The sequence below is a fragment of the Leptinotarsa decemlineata genome, unplaced genomic scaffold (genome assembly GCF_025532065.1).
Source record: "Leptinotarsa decemlineata unplaced genomic scaffold, Ldec_3_MD MMD2_P_RNA_scaffold_5, whole genome shotgun sequence".
NCBI classification, from domain to species: domain Eukaryota; kingdom Metazoa; phylum Arthropoda; class Insecta; order Coleoptera; family Chrysomelidae; genus Leptinotarsa; species Leptinotarsa decemlineata.
Window position 1 is genome coordinate 24,329,870 of NW_027412532.1, and position 17,540 is coordinate 24,347,409.

Sequence of the window (17,540 nt, forward strand, 5' to 3'; positions counted from 1 at the left end):
ACTGAACTGTCAGCCTATAGAGAATCAGTCAAATTTGAAAAGGGAATTGACAGATGGTATGAAGTTACTCCTCATACAAACGTAACTTACCCTTTGAAATATCGTACATTTCCATTTATATAAGATATCACTGTATTGTAGAAACAATTTTCAATAAAATTCGAATTTACCTACTAACTGTTTAAGTCAAGGTGTAATCAATTAAATTCAATTTCCATCATCATGCTATATTTGATCACCCTTTCAATAGACATATTTAACGAATCAATAAAGGCAATTTACCATTTCTAATTGAATGCTCTTTGATTATCAAATCGCACTTGAGGCAAATAAGTAAGCGCAGGCAATATTGAACCCGAATTATGATTTAATGGAAACACTTGATCCGTAACCGCCCACGAGCTCATTGTATCCTTTGATCGAAACACCGATGTCAGAATTTTCATTGGTGAAATTGATTTGAAGATTATTGATATCGTAAAAGTTTGAATTGGTAATGTATTTTGAAGCAGAACTTGCTTTTGAATTTCATCAACACCCTAAACATTTTCCTCTATTGCTGGGAAGTTGAGATACTTATTATTATCACAAAACAGATAGATAAGATAATCTCAATTTATGTAAACTCATAGATATTCACGGTTTTATGTTTTTATGCGAAACTAGCACGTGTGATGAATAAATATGCTACACCGCGATTACTAGAGCAACACTCGGAGGTATATTCAATGTGTATTTTACACTCATAACCTTCAATATATTCACAACCTTCAATATATACTCACAATGAAAACTAATTTAGATTGCTTGTTACAATAACGAATATTTGACTGACTCGAACAATCTTAAATTCCTATTTCGTCATCGATGTAACTGATCATCGTTTACCATTGGTCACATTCCCTTCAACTCTTTCAGTTTTTCCAACTTGTCCAACTACTCGTTTGGTTGTGTTGTGTATCAGAAAGTTGCTAGCGATGTGTGCAAACTCTTGGAGGTGCATTATTTTTGGGGTTCAAACTTCGAGTGTCACCGCACTCCTCGTCCAATACTTCCATATTTGTGGGCAGGAACTCTGTTCTTCCTCGACATTTCGATGATATCTAGATCTAGTATTTTTATTTTTCGCAATGAGCAAAGGATGACATCTTTCCTCATTATATCCCGATCCGCCAGATGTTTGTCGTATTATGGCAAACCAGTATACCTGATACTGATTTGTTTCTTTTTCTCTTTTTTAATTTCCATAATACGTATGAAAATTAAAAAAATTTGTATACCTACCCAAAAAGTGGTACTATTACAAACATATCAGTGGCTTCATCACCTCAACAAAAAGATACATTCAGTTGAGTTGAGTTAATGTTCGAACCTTTGATTGCAATCAAAACTGAATTCTAGTGAAGAATGCACTTTTTGTCAACAGATATAAACCCACACATTTCTCGAAAAGATCACACTCAAACTCCTGAGAAAATTAATGTCTGGGCAGGAATATAATATATATATAGAATATATATATATATATATATATATATATATATATATATATAATATATATATATATATATATATATATATATATATATAATAATATATATATATATATAGAGGAAAACATGACTGGTAATTTATATTTGGAAATTTTTCAGAACTTCACCCAAGGATTCGAAGAATTATAGCCACACGAAAATCCAGTCGATTTTTAAAAAATGATGCACCCCCATATTTTTTAGGCCTATGAGGGTTGGCTTAGACAAACCAAGCATGTCGATTAGTAGTCGCGGTCCTTTGAAATGACCTGCTCGTTCACCGGATTTGACTCCAATTAATTGTGCTGCCGTTACCTTGAAACTTTCCAAATGTTAGAAATCAGTTCAAAAATAGGTCATTTTACTATCAGGGAATTCAAGGAAAACATTTTGAATATCAGTTCAAATGATTTTTCATGTATAAGATAAATAATATCAAGGTTATTATAAAAATACTAATAGCTGATGTTAAAAACTCGCATCTTCGAATACTTGTTCATTTCCTGATTATAACAATACGGACATAATGCATTATTTTTCTAATTTTTTTCAAATTCATCAGCATAAATACTTTCATTGAATGAAATATACATATGTAGTTTTTATTAGTTCAAAGAAAATAAAAATAAATAGTATGAGACATAATTATGATGTTCAATATTCAGCCAAATAACATAAAAATACTTTTTGGTTCATTCGTGAATGAAAGTGTGATTTTTTTAAATAAACAGATACATGTTTCAGATATTTTTCGCAAGTTACTAAAAAGTGAATAGTTTATAATAGAAGCAATTATCAGTGAAAATTCGGCCGCTTATAACAAAACAGAAAAAATGGTTAGTTTATATAGTTAGTATCTTTGGATTAGTTTTTAATTTTTCTTCATTATTTTAGTTATTTTCAGTATCGGATACATCAGTAATTGAAATATATGTTTTTCCGTAACCAGCTGTCGCACCCCTACTAACGATAACACCCCAGAAACTAGTGCGAGCTAAGGACAAACGAGGTCTTACCTTTCAACGTGTGATTTCTAACACGGGTTGAACGATAGCAAGTGAAAATCGATCGTTCAGCCTGCGGCTTGAACCACCGACTAACTCGACGGTCGATTTGAGTAAGCGAACAAAGCACCCACATCGATCCGATCGGCTACCGACCGACCCAATTACTGTGGTTGATTTCATTAGACGGAGATAATAAGTTCATGGTATGAGAAATAAGATACATATGTTTCCGAATGAAAAATAAGAAAGATATCTAGAGAAAACTGCACCGATTGTTGTTCTATGTCTTGTGGTAGGCCTCTTTTGGTTATTGTTCATTTGTAGTTCTAATTCATCCCGAAGAAAGTACTAAGAGTTGTTCATCTTCGGACGCGAAATTTACATTGAAATCTCCAACGTATGATAGTTTTCTCCTAATTCTTCTAGCCTACTGGTGTGTGCTCGCACCTCTCTTTTTCTTGCCTCTACGGTAATATACGAAACGTAAATTTCTTTTTTTTATCTTCACTAACCTATACCTCTCAACTTCCGTTTCCTCGCCCGATCAGACTTTTCGTGACTCTCACGTCACGAATTCACCAGCTTACTCCCAAAGTCAAGCGCACGTAAAAAGTTTTATTTAAAAAAAAATGCATAGATCTCTTAGATACTCGTCTGGTCTAGTTAAACTGAGTAGAGCTGGTTCATTTTTCTTGTTATCGTTGTCATATTCGATGTAACACAAAGTGAGGTTTTGTGAAATAACCAGTAGATATTGCGTGTTTGTGAATGTATGTGTGAAGAGATATTTGCCTTCGTCAGATTTCCATTTGACAAGAATTTTATTAAACATTTATACATAGTAATGATACTGAACTGGAAATAAACTTTTACCAAATTCTGATGACTATATAAAATATAATTACTGAATTCGTGATTCAATGTGTTGACACAGTTTCATAACCAGTAACATCCAAAGGAATAATCAAAAATTTCTCACATTAATTTTTTTTTCAGATATTCTGGAATGCAGTACATCTGAGAAACCGTATTTTGTCGTAGCAGTAAGTATTATTTGCCACTATCATATATCTATCTTCAGTAACTGAGTCATTGTGAGAAAAAATATTTGCCATTAGATCTTCACAAACATACAAAACATAATTTTTCGTTTATTCGTAACTTTGATATATAAATCATAATAAGAAAAATTTTATTTACATTGAAAGGGTTATATTTTTGAGAGTGATTAATTTTTTGGGAAAGAAAGTTTTTGGCTTTCTACTACTTCATCTTGATACAAAAAAATATGGGAATTTACCAAAGAAAGGAAGGAAACAATCAATTTTAAAAGTAGTAACTCCATACATAGATGTGTAGATCATGCAAAGAAGTAACTTTCAGACACAAACTGGAAGAAAAAACCCTCAGCTACATTCAAATAAACATTGAGTTTCAGGCAAGAAAAATTCTTTGAAACAAATACCTCCATTTGAACACTGAATTATACAAAAAAACACTTTTTTTACTCAGTTTGTATTCCAAACATTCGTTGTGGAGTTACATCAGATATCATTCACAGGATTTCTACACAATATACAAATAAGTGATTGAATGTCATTACGATGTCATCGATGATATAAGTAGATCAAACTTATTCCGTGACTTGAAAAATCTTAATTTATGGATGAATTGTGTGGTTTTATCTTTCCCACATTTTTTATATCAAGATGAAGTTAGTAGAAGCCAAAAACTGTCTTTCCCAAAAAAATTAATCGCTTCTAAAAATATAACCCTTTCAATGCAAACAAGATTCTTCTTCTGGCTGGGATTTGATCAAATAAATGAATGAACATCATTACGATGTCATCAATTACATAAGTAGATCAAACTTATTCTATGACATAAAAATTCGTAATTTATGAATGAATTGTGTGGTTTTATCTTATAATATTATCCAGATTGGTATGAAGAGCCCTAAGGCAAGTGTCTTACGGCGAAACATCGATGTCTACCAATCTGGATGACAGTGTTCCATGTAAGTGAAATTTTTACCTTTCATTTAGTATAATGTGTAGAAATCCTGTAATGAATGATATCTGATGTAGCTCCATAACGAATGTTTGGAATAAATACTGAGTAGAAAAAATTGTATCTTGTATAATTCAGTGTTCATAATGAAGGTATATGTTTCGAAAGAATTTTTCTTTCATGTAATTCAATGTTTATAATAAAGTAGCTTTTTCAGGAGGGCTTTTTCTTCCAGTTTCTTCCAGTTTGTGTCTGAAAGTTACTTCTTTGCATAATCTACACATGTATTGAGTTATAACATTCAAAATTGATTGCTTCCTTCTTCTTCTTTGGAAGATTCTCATATTTTTTGTAAAAAGATGGAGTAGTAGAAAGCCAAAAACTATCTTTCCCAAAAAAAAATCATAATATCAGAAGATAGAAATATACAATCATGAAGTATCCATCTCATATATTCCATTGAAATATTCATCAGAAATGAAAAGTACTGAAATGAAATATGTTCATTACCTACTGCTCATAGTACGTAAAGAATTTTATCATATCGAAACACATAGAGGTGTAACGAAATTATAAACTTCCAATGCTAACATCGTTATAGTAATCAATATTCGAAGTCTTTATTGAAATAATTTGATTTTGAAATTCGAAATTCATACTTTGATATCTGTTACTGCCTAGAAGTTTTCCGGATAGCCACCTCACATCAAAAAAGGAGAAAACCTCCGGTGATCCATTGTTATTTTTGAACAGATTTGATTGTCTGCTTCTGGATCGCAAAATTCGAATTTGATATTAGTGTGAAGTTACCCACAACTTTTCATCCAGAGTTTATGACGAAGGACAATCGAACAGGGTTTAGAACAGTGTTGCCAGATTGCAAATAATAATAATAATTTTACCTGTATTTTGATGTTATCATGTTAAAAACACGATATACTATTGAAACATGTCGAATAAAATGAGTCAGCATTCTACATAAACTCATTATATCAGCAACTGTCCGTATACAAGCAGTAATACCGAGAAAAATGTAAAATAAGAGTAAAATATTATTCAGGAAAAATTCATTTGTACCGAAACAGTAGCGAATGAGAACTGGAAAAATAGTTTCTCGGTAAAAATTTTATGACTTGTAAAAAGTATGTCATTTGAAATATCCTGCGTTAAACAATACCGAATGCCCAGGAAAGACTCATAAAATATCAAATTTCTCACTGATCAAAAATAGTTTTGTTGACGAAAATATCAGAATTATTTCAGCGAAAGTATATCTATCGACGTGCTGAAACAGATTTGCGTACCATTCGTTTCTTGAGTGCGACAAAAAATTGTTCCATATATTCGGAACTGAATTATTCAAAAAAAGTCAAATTTCTCACCTATCAAAAATAGTTTTTTCTATGAAAATTTCAGAATATATTCTTCTGAAGTATATCTATCGACGTGCTGAAACAGATTTGCGTACCATACGTTCCTTCGTGTGCAAAAAAAAGTTCCGTATATTCGGAACTGAATTACTCATGGAATCATAAATCTCACTCATTTCTCATCAAAAATAGTTTGTCGATGAGAATTTCAGAATATATTCTTCTAAACTATATCTATCGACGTGCTGAAACAGATTGTGTACCATACGTTCCTTGGGTGCGAAAAAAAATAGTTCCATATATTCGGAACTGAATTACACACTCACTTATCAAAAATAGTTTGTCGATGAAAATTTCAGAATATATTCTTCTGAAGTATATCTATCGACATGTTCAATCAGATTTGCGTACCATACGTTCCTTGGGTGAGAAAAAAAATAGTTCCACATATTCGGACCTGAATTACTCAAAAAAAGTAAAATTTCTCATTTATCAAAAATAATTTGTCGATGAAAATTTCAGAATATATTCTTCTGTAGTATATCTATCGACGTGTCCAAACAAATTTGCGTACCATACGCCTCCGGTGCAAAAAAATAAAAGTTCCGTATATTCGGAACTGAATTACTCATAAAAGTCAAATTTCTCACTGATCAAAAATAGTTTGTTGTCGAAAATAACAGAATTAATTCAGCGAAAGTATATCTATCGACGTGCTGAAACAGATTTGCGTACCATTCGTTTCTTGGGCGCGAAAAATAATAATTCCATATATTCGGAACTGAATTATTTATGAAAGTCAAATTTCTAACTTATCAAAAATAATTTGTCGATGAAAATTTCAGAATATATTCTTCTGAAGAATATCTATCAATGTGCATGATCAGATTTGCAAACCATACTTTCATCGATGAGAAAAAAAAGTTTCGTATATTCGGAATTGAATATCTCAAATAAAGTAAAATTTATCACTTATCAAAAATAGTTTGTCGATGAAAATTTCAGAAATATTCTTCTGAAGTATATCTATCGACGTGCTAAACTGATTTGCGTACCATACGTTCCTTCGTGTGCAATAATAAGTTCCGTATATTCGGAACTGAATACTACTCATGAAAGTCAAATTTCTCACTTATCAAAAATAGTATTTTGTCGATGAAAATTTCAGAATATATTCTTCTGAAGTATATCTATCGACCGTGCTGGAACAACTTTTCGTACCATACGTTCCTTCGGTGCAAAAAAAAGTTCCGTATATTCGGAACTGAATTACTTATGAAAGTCAAATTTCTCACTTATCAAAAATAGTTTGTCGGTGGAAGCTTCAGAATATATCCTTCTAAGGTATATCTATCGACGTGATCAAACAGATTTGCGTACTTTACGTTCCTGGGTGCGAAAAAAAATAGTTCCGTATATTCGGACCTGAATTACTCAAAGAAAGTCAAATTTCTCATTTATCAAAAATAGTTTGTCGATGAAAATTTCACAATATATTCTTCTGAAGTATATCTATCGCCATGCCCAAACAGATTTGCGTACCATACGTTCCTTGGGTGCGAAAAGAAAAAGTTCCATATATTCGGAACTGAATTACTAATAAAAGTCAAATTTCTCGCTTATCATGAATAGTTTGTCGATGAAAATTTCAGAATATATTCTTCTGAAGTATATCTATCGACGTGCTAAAACTGATTTGCGTACCATACGTTCCTTCGGTGCAATAATAAGTTCCGTATATTCGGAACTGAATTACTCATGAAAGTCAAATTTCTCACTTATCAAAAATAGTTTGTCGATGAAAATTTCAGAATATATTCTTCTGAAGTATATCTATCGACGTGCTGGAACAACTTTTCGTACCATACGTTCCTTCGGTGCAAAAAAAAAGTTCCGTATATTCGGAACTGAATTACTTATGAAAGTCAAATTTCTCACTTATCAAAATAGTTTGTCGGTGGAAGCTTCAGAATATATCCTTCTAAGGTATATCTATCGACGTGATCAAACAGATTTGCGTACCATACGTTCCTTCGGTGCAAAAAAAAAAGTTCCGTATATTCAGAACTGAATTACTCATGAAAGTCAAATTTCTCACTTATCAAAAATAGTTTGTCGATGAAATTTCAGAATATATTCTCTAAAGTATATCTATCGACGTGCCCAAACAGATTTGCGTACCATATGTTCCTTGGGTGCGAAAAAAATACTTCCATATATTCGGAACTGAATAACTCAAGAAAGTCAAATTTCTCACTTATCAAAAATAGTTTGTCGATGAAAGTATCAGAATATATCCTTCTAAAGTATATCTATTGACGAGCCCAAACAGATTTGCTATACCATACGTTCCTTGGGTGCGAAAAAAAAAGTTCCGTATTTTCTGAACTGAATTACTCAAAAAAAGTAAAATTTCTCACTATTCAAAAATAGTTTGTCGATGAAAATTTCAGAATATTATATTCTTCTAGAGTGTAAGTATCGACGTGCTGAAACAGATTTGCGTACCATACGTTCTTTCAGTGCAAAAAAAAAAAATCCGTATATTCGGAACTGAATTACATATGAAAGTCAAATTTCTCACTTATCAAAAATAGTTTGTCGATGAAAGTTTCAGAATATATCCTTCTAAAGTATATCTATCGACGTGAACAAACAGATTTGCGTACTTTACGTTCCTTCGGTGCGAAAGAAAAAGTTCCGTATATTCGGAAGTGGATTACTCATAAAAGTCTTTCAACTCACTTATCAAGAATAGTATATCGATGAAAATTCCAGAATATATTCTTCCATGAAATATCTATCGACGTGCCCAAACAAATTTGCGTACCATACGTTTCTTGGGTGCGAAAAAAATACTTCCGTATATTCGGAAGTGAATTATTAATGAAAGTCAAATTTCGCACTTATCAAAAATAGTTTGTCGATGGAAATTCCAGAATATATTCTTCTAAAGTATATCTATCGACGTGCTGAAACAGATTTACGTACCATACGTTCCTTGGGTGCGAAAAAAAATAGTTCCATATATTCGGAACTGAATAACTCAAAAAAAGTTAAATTTCTCACTTATCAAAAATAGTTTGTCGATGAAAATTTCACAAAATATCCTTCTGAAGTATATCTATCGACTTGCCCAAACAGATTTGCGTACCATACGTTCCTTGGGTGCGAAAAAAAATAGTTCCTTATATTCGGACCTGAATTACTCAAAAAAAGTCAAATTTCTCATTTATCAAAAATAGTTTGTCGATGAAAATTTCAGAATGTATTCTTTCAAAATATATTCATCGACGTGCCGGAACATATTTGCGTACCATACGTTCCTTCGGTGCGAAAGAAAAAGTTCCATATATTCGGAACTGAATTACTCATAAAAATCAAATTTCTCACTTATCAAGAATAGTTTGTCGATGAAAATTTCAGAATATATTCTTCTGCAGTATATCTATCGAAGTGCTGAAAACGATTTGCGTACCATACGTTCCTTGGGTGCGAAAAAAAATACTTCCAAATATTCGGAACTGAATTACTCAAAAAAGTCAAATTTCTCACTTATCAAAAATTGTTCGCCGATGAAAAATTTCAGAATATATTCTTCTGAAGTATATCTATCGACAGATAGATATACTTCAGATATACCCAAACAGATTTGCGTACCATACGTTCCTTGGGTGCGAAAAAAAAATAGTTCCGTATATTCGGACCTGAATTACTCAAAAAAAGTCAAATTTCTCATTTATCAAAATAGTTTGTCGATGAAACTTTCAGAATATATTCTTCTAAAGTATATCTATCGACGTGCTGAAACAGATTTGCGTACCATACGTTCCTTGGGTGCAAAAAAAATAGTTCCAGATATTCGGAACTGAATTACAAATAACAAGTCAAATTTTCATTTATCAAAAATAGTTTGTCGATGAAAATCCCAGAATATATTCTTTGAAAGTATATTCAACGATGTGCTGGAACAGATTTGGGTACCATACGTTCCTTCGGTGCAAAAAAAAAGTTCCTCATATTCGGAACTGAATTACCTATTGAAGTCAAATTTCTCACTTATCAAAAATAGTTTGTCGAATAAAATTTCAAAATATATTCTTTGAAAGTATATTAATCGACGTGCCAAAACAGATTTGCGTACCATATATTCCTTCAGTGCGAAAAAAAATAGTTCATTATATTCGGAACTGAATAACTCAAAAAAAGTAAAATTTCTCACTTATCAAAAATAGTTTGTCGCACCCAAGGAACGTATGGTATGCAAATCTTCTCCAGCACGTCGATAAATATGCTTTGTAAGAATATATTCTGGAATTTTCATCGATATACTATTCTTGATGAGTGAGAAATTTGACTTTTATGAGTAATCCACTTCCGAATATAGGGAACTTTTTCTTTCGCACCGAAGGAACGTAAAGTACGCAAATCTGTTTGTTCACGTCGATAGATATACTTTAGAAGGATATATTCTGAAACTTTCATCGACAAACTATTTTTGATAAGTGAGAAATTTGACTTTCATATGTAATTCAGTTCCGAATATACGGATTTTTTTTTGCACTGAAAGAACGTATGGTACGCAAATCTGTTTCAGCACGTCGATACTTACACTCTAGAAGAATATAATATTCTGAAATTTTCATCGACAAACTATTTTTGAATAGTGAGAAATTTTACTTTTTTTGAGTAATTCAGTTCCGAAAATACAACTTTTTTTTTCGCACCCAAGGAACATATGGTACGCAAATCTGTTTGGGGCTCGTCAATAGATATACTTTAGAAGAATATATTCTAATACTTTCATCGACAAACTATTTTTGATAGTGAGAAATTTGACTTTCTTGAGTTATTCAGTTCCGAATATATGGAAGTATTTTTTTTCGCACCCAAGGAACATATGGTACGCAAATCTGTTTGGGCACGTCGATAGATATACTTTAGAGAATATATTCTGAAATTTTCATCGACAAACTATTTTTGATAAGTGAGAAATTTGACTTTCATGAGTAATTCAGTTCCGAATATACGGAACTTTTTTTTTGCACCGAAGGAACGTATGGTACGCAAATCTGTTTCAGCACGTCGATAGATATACTTCAGAAGAATATATTCTGTAATTTTCATCGACAAACTATTCATGATAAGCGAGAAATTTGACTTTTATTAGTAATTCAGTTCCGAATATACGGAACTTTTTCTTTTCGCACCCAAGGAACGTATGGTACGCAAATCTGTTTGGGCACGGCGATAGATATACTTCAGAAGAATATATTGTGAAATCTTCATCGACAAACTATTTTTGATAAATGAGAAATTTGACTTTCTTTGAGTAATTCAGGTCCGAATATACGGAACTATTTTTTTTCGCACCCAAGGAACGTAAAGTACGCAAATCTGTTTGATCACGTCGATAGATATACCTTAGAAGGATATATTCTGAAGCTTTCACCGACAAACTATTTTTGATAAGTGAGAAATTTGACTTGCATAAGTAATTCAGTTCCGAATATACGGAACTTTTTTTTGCACCGAAGGAACGTATGGTACGAAAATCTGTTCCAGCACGTCGATAGATATACTTCAGAAGAATATATATTCTGAAATTTTCATCGACAAACTATTTTTGATAAGTGAGAAATTTGACTTTCATGAGTAATTCAGTTCCGAATATACGGAACTTGATATTGCACCGAAGGAACTTATGGTACGCAAATCTGTTTGAGCACGTCGATAGATATACTTCAGAAGAATATATTCTGAAAATTTCATCAACAAACCTCTTTTGATAAGTGAAAAATTTTACATTTTTTGAGTTATCCAGTTCCGAATATATGGAAGTATTTTTTTTCGCACCCAAGGAACGTATGGTACGCAAATCTGTTTGGCCATGTCGATAGATATACTTCAGAAGAATATATTCTGTAATTTTCTTCGACAAACTATTTTTGATAAGTCAGAAATTTGACTTTTATGAGTAATTCAGTCCGAATATATGGAACTTTTTTTTCGCACCGAAGGAACGTATGGTACGCAAATCTGTTTGGGAACGTCGATAGATATACTTTGAAAGAATACATTCTGAAACTTTCATCGACAAACTCTTTTTGATGAGAGAGAAATTTGACTTTTTTGAGTAATTCAGTTCCGAATATATAGAAGTATTTTTTTTCGCACCCAAGGAACGTATGGTACGCAAATCTGTTTGAGCACATCGATAGATATACTTTAGAAGGATATATTCTGATACTTTCATCGACAAACTATTCTTGATAAGTTAGAAATTTGACTTTCATGAGTAATTCAGTTTCCGAATATACGGAACTTTTTTTTTGCACCGAAGAAGAACTTATGGTACGCAAATCTGTTTCAGCACGTCGATAGATATACTTCAGAAGAATATATTCTGAAATTTTCATCGACAAACTATTTTTGATAAATGAGAAATTTTACTTTTTTTTTGAGTAATTCAGTTCCGAATATATGGAAGTATTTTTTGTCGCACTCAATAAACGAATGGTACGCAAATCTGTTTCAGCACGTCGATAGATATACTTTCGCTGAAATAATTCTGAAATTTTCGTCAAAAAACTATTTTTGATCAGTGAGAAATTTGATATTTTATGGATGAGTCTTTCCTGGGCATTCGGTATTGTTTTAACGCAGAATATTTCAAATGACATACTTTTTACAAGTCATAAAATTTTTACCGAGAAACTATTTTTCCAGTTCTCATTCGCTACCTGTTTCGGTACAAATGAATGAATTTTCCTGAATAATATTTTACTCTTATTTTACATTTTTTTCGGTATTACTGCTTGTATACGGACAGTTGGCTGATATAATGAGTTTATGTAGAATGCTGACTCATTTATTCGACATGTTTCAATAGTATATCGTGTTTTTAAAATGATAACATCAAAATACAGGTAAAATTATTATTATTTGCATTCTGGCAACACTGTTCGCAAATCTCATTCTAAACCCTGTTCGATTGTCCTTCGTCATAAACTGTGGATGAAAAGTTGTGGGTAACTTCACACTAATATCAAATTCGAATTTTGCGATCCAGAAGCAGACAATCAAATCTGTTCAAAAATAACAATGGATCACCGGAGGTTTTCTCCTTTTTTGATGTGAGGTGGCTATCCGGAAAACTTCTAGGCAGTAACAGATATCAAAGTATGAATTTCGAATTTCAAAATCAAATTATTTCAATAAAGACTTCGAATATTGATTACTATAACGATGTTAGCATTGGAAGTTTATAATTTCGTTACACCTCTATGTGTTTCGATATGATAAAATTCTTTACGTACTATGAGCAGTAGGTAATGAACGTATGGTACGCAAATCTGTTTGGGCACGTCGATAGATATACCATAGAAGGATATATTCTGAAACTTCCATCGACAAACTATTTTTGATAAGTGAGAAATTTGACTTTTTTGAGTAATTCAGTTCCGAATATACGGAACTTTTTCTTTCGCACCGAAGGAACGTATGTTACGCAAATATGTTTCAGCACGTCGATAGATATACTTTAGAAGAATATATTCTGAAATTTTCATCGACAAACTATTTTTGATAAGTGAGAAATTTGACTTTCATGAATAATTCAGTTCCGAATATACGGAACTTTTTTTTTGCACCGAAGGAACGTATGGTACGCAAATATGTTTCAGCACGTCAATAGATATTCTTTAGAAGAATATATTCTGAAATTTTCATCGACAAACTATTCTTGATAAGTGAGAAATTTGACTTTCATAAGTAATTCAGTTCCGAATATATGGAATTATTATTTTTCGCGTCCAAGAAACGAATGGTACGCAAATCTGTTTCAGCACGTCGATAGATATACTTTCGCTGAATTAATTCTGTTATTTTCGACAACAAACTATTTCGATCAGTGAGAAATTTGACTTTTATGAGTAATTCAGTTCCGAATATACGGAACATTTATTTTTTAGCACCGGAGGAACGTATGGTACGCAAATCTGTTTGGACACGTCGATAGATATACTACAGAAGAATATATTCTGAAATTTTCATCGACAAACTATTTTATATGGAACTATTTTTTTTCTCACCCAAGGAACGTATGGTACGCAAATCTGATTGAACATGTCGATAGATATATTTCAGAAGAATATATTCTGAAATTTTCATCGACAAACTATTCTTGATAAGTGAGAAATTTGATTTTTATGAGTAATTCAGTTCCGAATATACGGAACTTTTTCTTTCGCACCCAAGGAACGTATGGTACGCAAATATGTTCCGGCACGTCGATGAATATACTTTCAAAGAATACATTCTGAAATTTTCATCGACAAACTATTTTTGATAAATGAGAAATTTGATTTTTTTTAGTAATTCAGGGCCGAATATACGGAACTATTTTTGTTCGCACCCAAGGAACGTATGGTACGCAAATCTGTTGGGCACGTCAATAGATATACTTCAGAAGAATATATTGAGAAATTTTCATCGACAAACTATTTTTGATAAGTGAGAAATTTTACTTTTTTTGAGTTATTCAGTTCCGAATATATGGAACTATTTTTTTTCGCACCCAAGGAACGTATGGTACACAAATCTGTTTCAGCACGTTGATAGATATAGTTTAGAAGATAATATTCTGAAATTCTCATCGACAAACTATTTTGATAGGTGAGAAATTTGACTTTCATGAGTAATTCAGTTCCGAATATACGGAACTTTTTTTTTGCACCGAAGGAATGTATGGTACGCAAATCTGTTTCAGCACGTCGATAGATATACTTTCGCTGAAATAATTCTGAAATTTTCGTCAACAAACTATTTTTGATCAGTGAGAAATTTGATATTTTATGGATGATAGGTGAGAAATTTGACTTTTTTTGAATAATTCAGTTCCGAATATATGGAACTATTTTTTTTCGCACCCAAGAAACGAATGGTACGCAAATCTGTTTCAGCACGTCGATAGATATACTTTCGCTGAAATAATTCTGAAATTTTCGTCAACAAACTATTTTTGATCAGTGAGAAATTTGATATTTTATGGATGAGTCTTTCCTGGCATTCGGTATTGTTTAACGCAGGATATTTCAAATGACATACTTTTTACAAGTCATAAAATTTTTACCGAGAAACTATTTTTCCAGTTCTCATTCGTTACCTGTTTCGGTACAAATGAATTTTTCCTGAATAATATTTTACTCTTATTTTACATTTTTTTCGGTATTACTTCTTGTATACGGACAGTTGTCTGATATAATGAGTTTATGTAGTATATGTTTCAATAGTATATCGTGTTTTTAAAATGATAACATCAAAATACAGGTAAAATTATTATTATTTGCAATCTGGCAACACTGTTCGCAAATCTCATTCTAAACCCTGTTCGATTGTCCTTCGTCTGTGGATGAAAAGTTGTGGGTAACTTCACACTAATGAATTTGATGGCATCTCTATCACCCAGTAAATCAAATAAATTTGTACTGAGATAATGTTCACATTATCGCATTACACAGAATCAAAATAAATTCTGGCTCCAGTCGTAAGCCGAAAGTTTTAAGTAGTAACAATATTTTTTTTATTTCTTATTACTGAAAACTCACGAGTCGTACATGAATGTTGCCATTGAAAATTGATGATTAAAGTGTTCACAACTATTTCTCACGATTTGTACTTACGCTTCAGGACTAAGACGGTTGCATGAATCCACTTTAAAGTACAGTTTCGCGAAGATCGAATCAGTGTTTCCAAAAGAACCCGTGTTTATTTGTACCATTCGGTACAAATTATTTTCGGTACCAAATATAATAATGTTTGTAATAAACCATGAATTATTCCACTGGCTTTATTGAATATAATCCTTACTTAAATAATCCTTACATTCGGATATAATGACCACTCACATTTATTGGATGTTCTGGTGATTGTTTTGATTCGAAACATGAAGTACATAAATCGTAATTTCTTATAATCGTGTTACTAAGATGACCGATTTATGAAATGTCACTATTCTCGGTGATTTACCGTATGGAGGCAAAAGAACCACTTTCATTTTTGCAATTCCGAAACAGTTGAATGTATATGACTTGCTAATACTGTACTAAATTACTACAGTTTCCAACTGCTGTGATGAAAAATATACATAAATTCGTATTTTCACGCCTTTAGGAAGTGGAACGACTTTATTAGGTGACTCAATAAAATATAACTGAAATATAACAAACATGTGTATAGTATGCATGGACGTGACTTTCAGATACAAAATGGAAGAGAAACCCCTCCTGAAACAACTACTTCCATAATACAATTATTGAATTATTTGTATAATTACTTCTTCAAAAATATTTTTTCCCAAATTTCATTTTCTTCTCACTCCTCATAATTCTTTTGTTATCAGTTTTACAGAAAAGGATTATTTGTATTTGATACGTCGTTCCCTGCCAGAAAAGTTATATCGTAAAAAATGATATTACAAGCAAGGAATAATGATTCGTTTTTTTTTTTTTGCTTTTTGTATGTTTGAAAAAAATTATTTGATTTTAATGTCAACAATTTCATCCTAGCAATAAAAATGTAAGGAAAAGTGAACCGAAGTGATAGGGTACCAACTTCATGAAATTCAACATTTAATAAAATTAACAATTTTTTCTGTTAGAAAAGTTGGCGAAAATGTCTACTTTTCCATGGCTTCCACCACCTCTAACCTTTCTTCTCATATATACATGGTAGCAAATAAGAAAAATAATTTGGAAAACTCAAAAACTGTTGAGCTCTCAGTCCATTTTCCACCCACTGCCCACCGTTTAGATTATTTTTTCAAAAATTTGCAGACAATTTCTTTGTCTCCTTGAGAATTAAGCATTCACTTTCAGTTGGAATAATAGTTTCCATATAAAATGCAACACAAAAATATGAGCGCATTCAAGTATATGACGGGAAACATCCGAATAGTTATAAGACCTTTGAAAGGTTCACAAATATGTTTGTCCGGATATATCGATATCTCCATTCCATCAAAGCTGCCAGTAGATATTGGTTTTCCTTCAGTTCTCTTTTATTTTGTTTTATTCACATCACACTTTTCTCAGGAATCGTAGATGACATGGCAGTTCATATTTGTTTTCCAAATGTAAAAATAAGTCAATACGTATTATGGAATACGTATTGTGATCCACTCAAAATCACCAGTTCAACATCTGCTTATACTAAGAATTCATACATGCTTTCAAGTTTGAAGAATTGTGTTTGTCAACAATGAAAATAATCACAATAGGGTAATATAGTCCTGTTCAGCGATGGTTAATGACTATCCATATATCAGGTAACGAGTAATGAAAGATTTGATCAATTGGAAAAGAATGGTTTTGGCTTTTGATTTCTCCATCTTGATGGAGAGAAATGTGGTAATCTTCCAAAGGCAGAAAGCAAGCAAATAATTTCAAATCTTGACAAATATGTGTGTATCATGTATATATGTAACTTTCTGACCCAAACTGGATGAAACAGCTTTTTTTTATATTAACATTGAATTTCACAAATGAAAAGATACTTTTATGTGAACATGAAATTATACAAAAATCACTCTTTTCTACACCGTTTGTACTCAAATCTTCCGT

General features: G+C 31.9%; 1 long non-coding RNA gene across 2 annotated transcripts in view; it reads left to right on the forward strand.

Moving 5' to 3' along the window:
- The window catches only part of LOC111509725 (uncharacterized), a 524,725-nt gene that overhangs the window by 366,085 nt on the left and 141,100 nt on the right, over window positions 1-17,540 (forward strand). For both annotated transcript variants that reach the window (XR_012464121.1, XR_012464120.1), the window contains exon 6: window positions 3,536-3,582. This is a non-coding gene — a long non-coding RNA (uncharacterized lncRNA). The remainder of the gene's footprint in view (window positions 1-3,535; window positions 3,583-17,540) is intronic.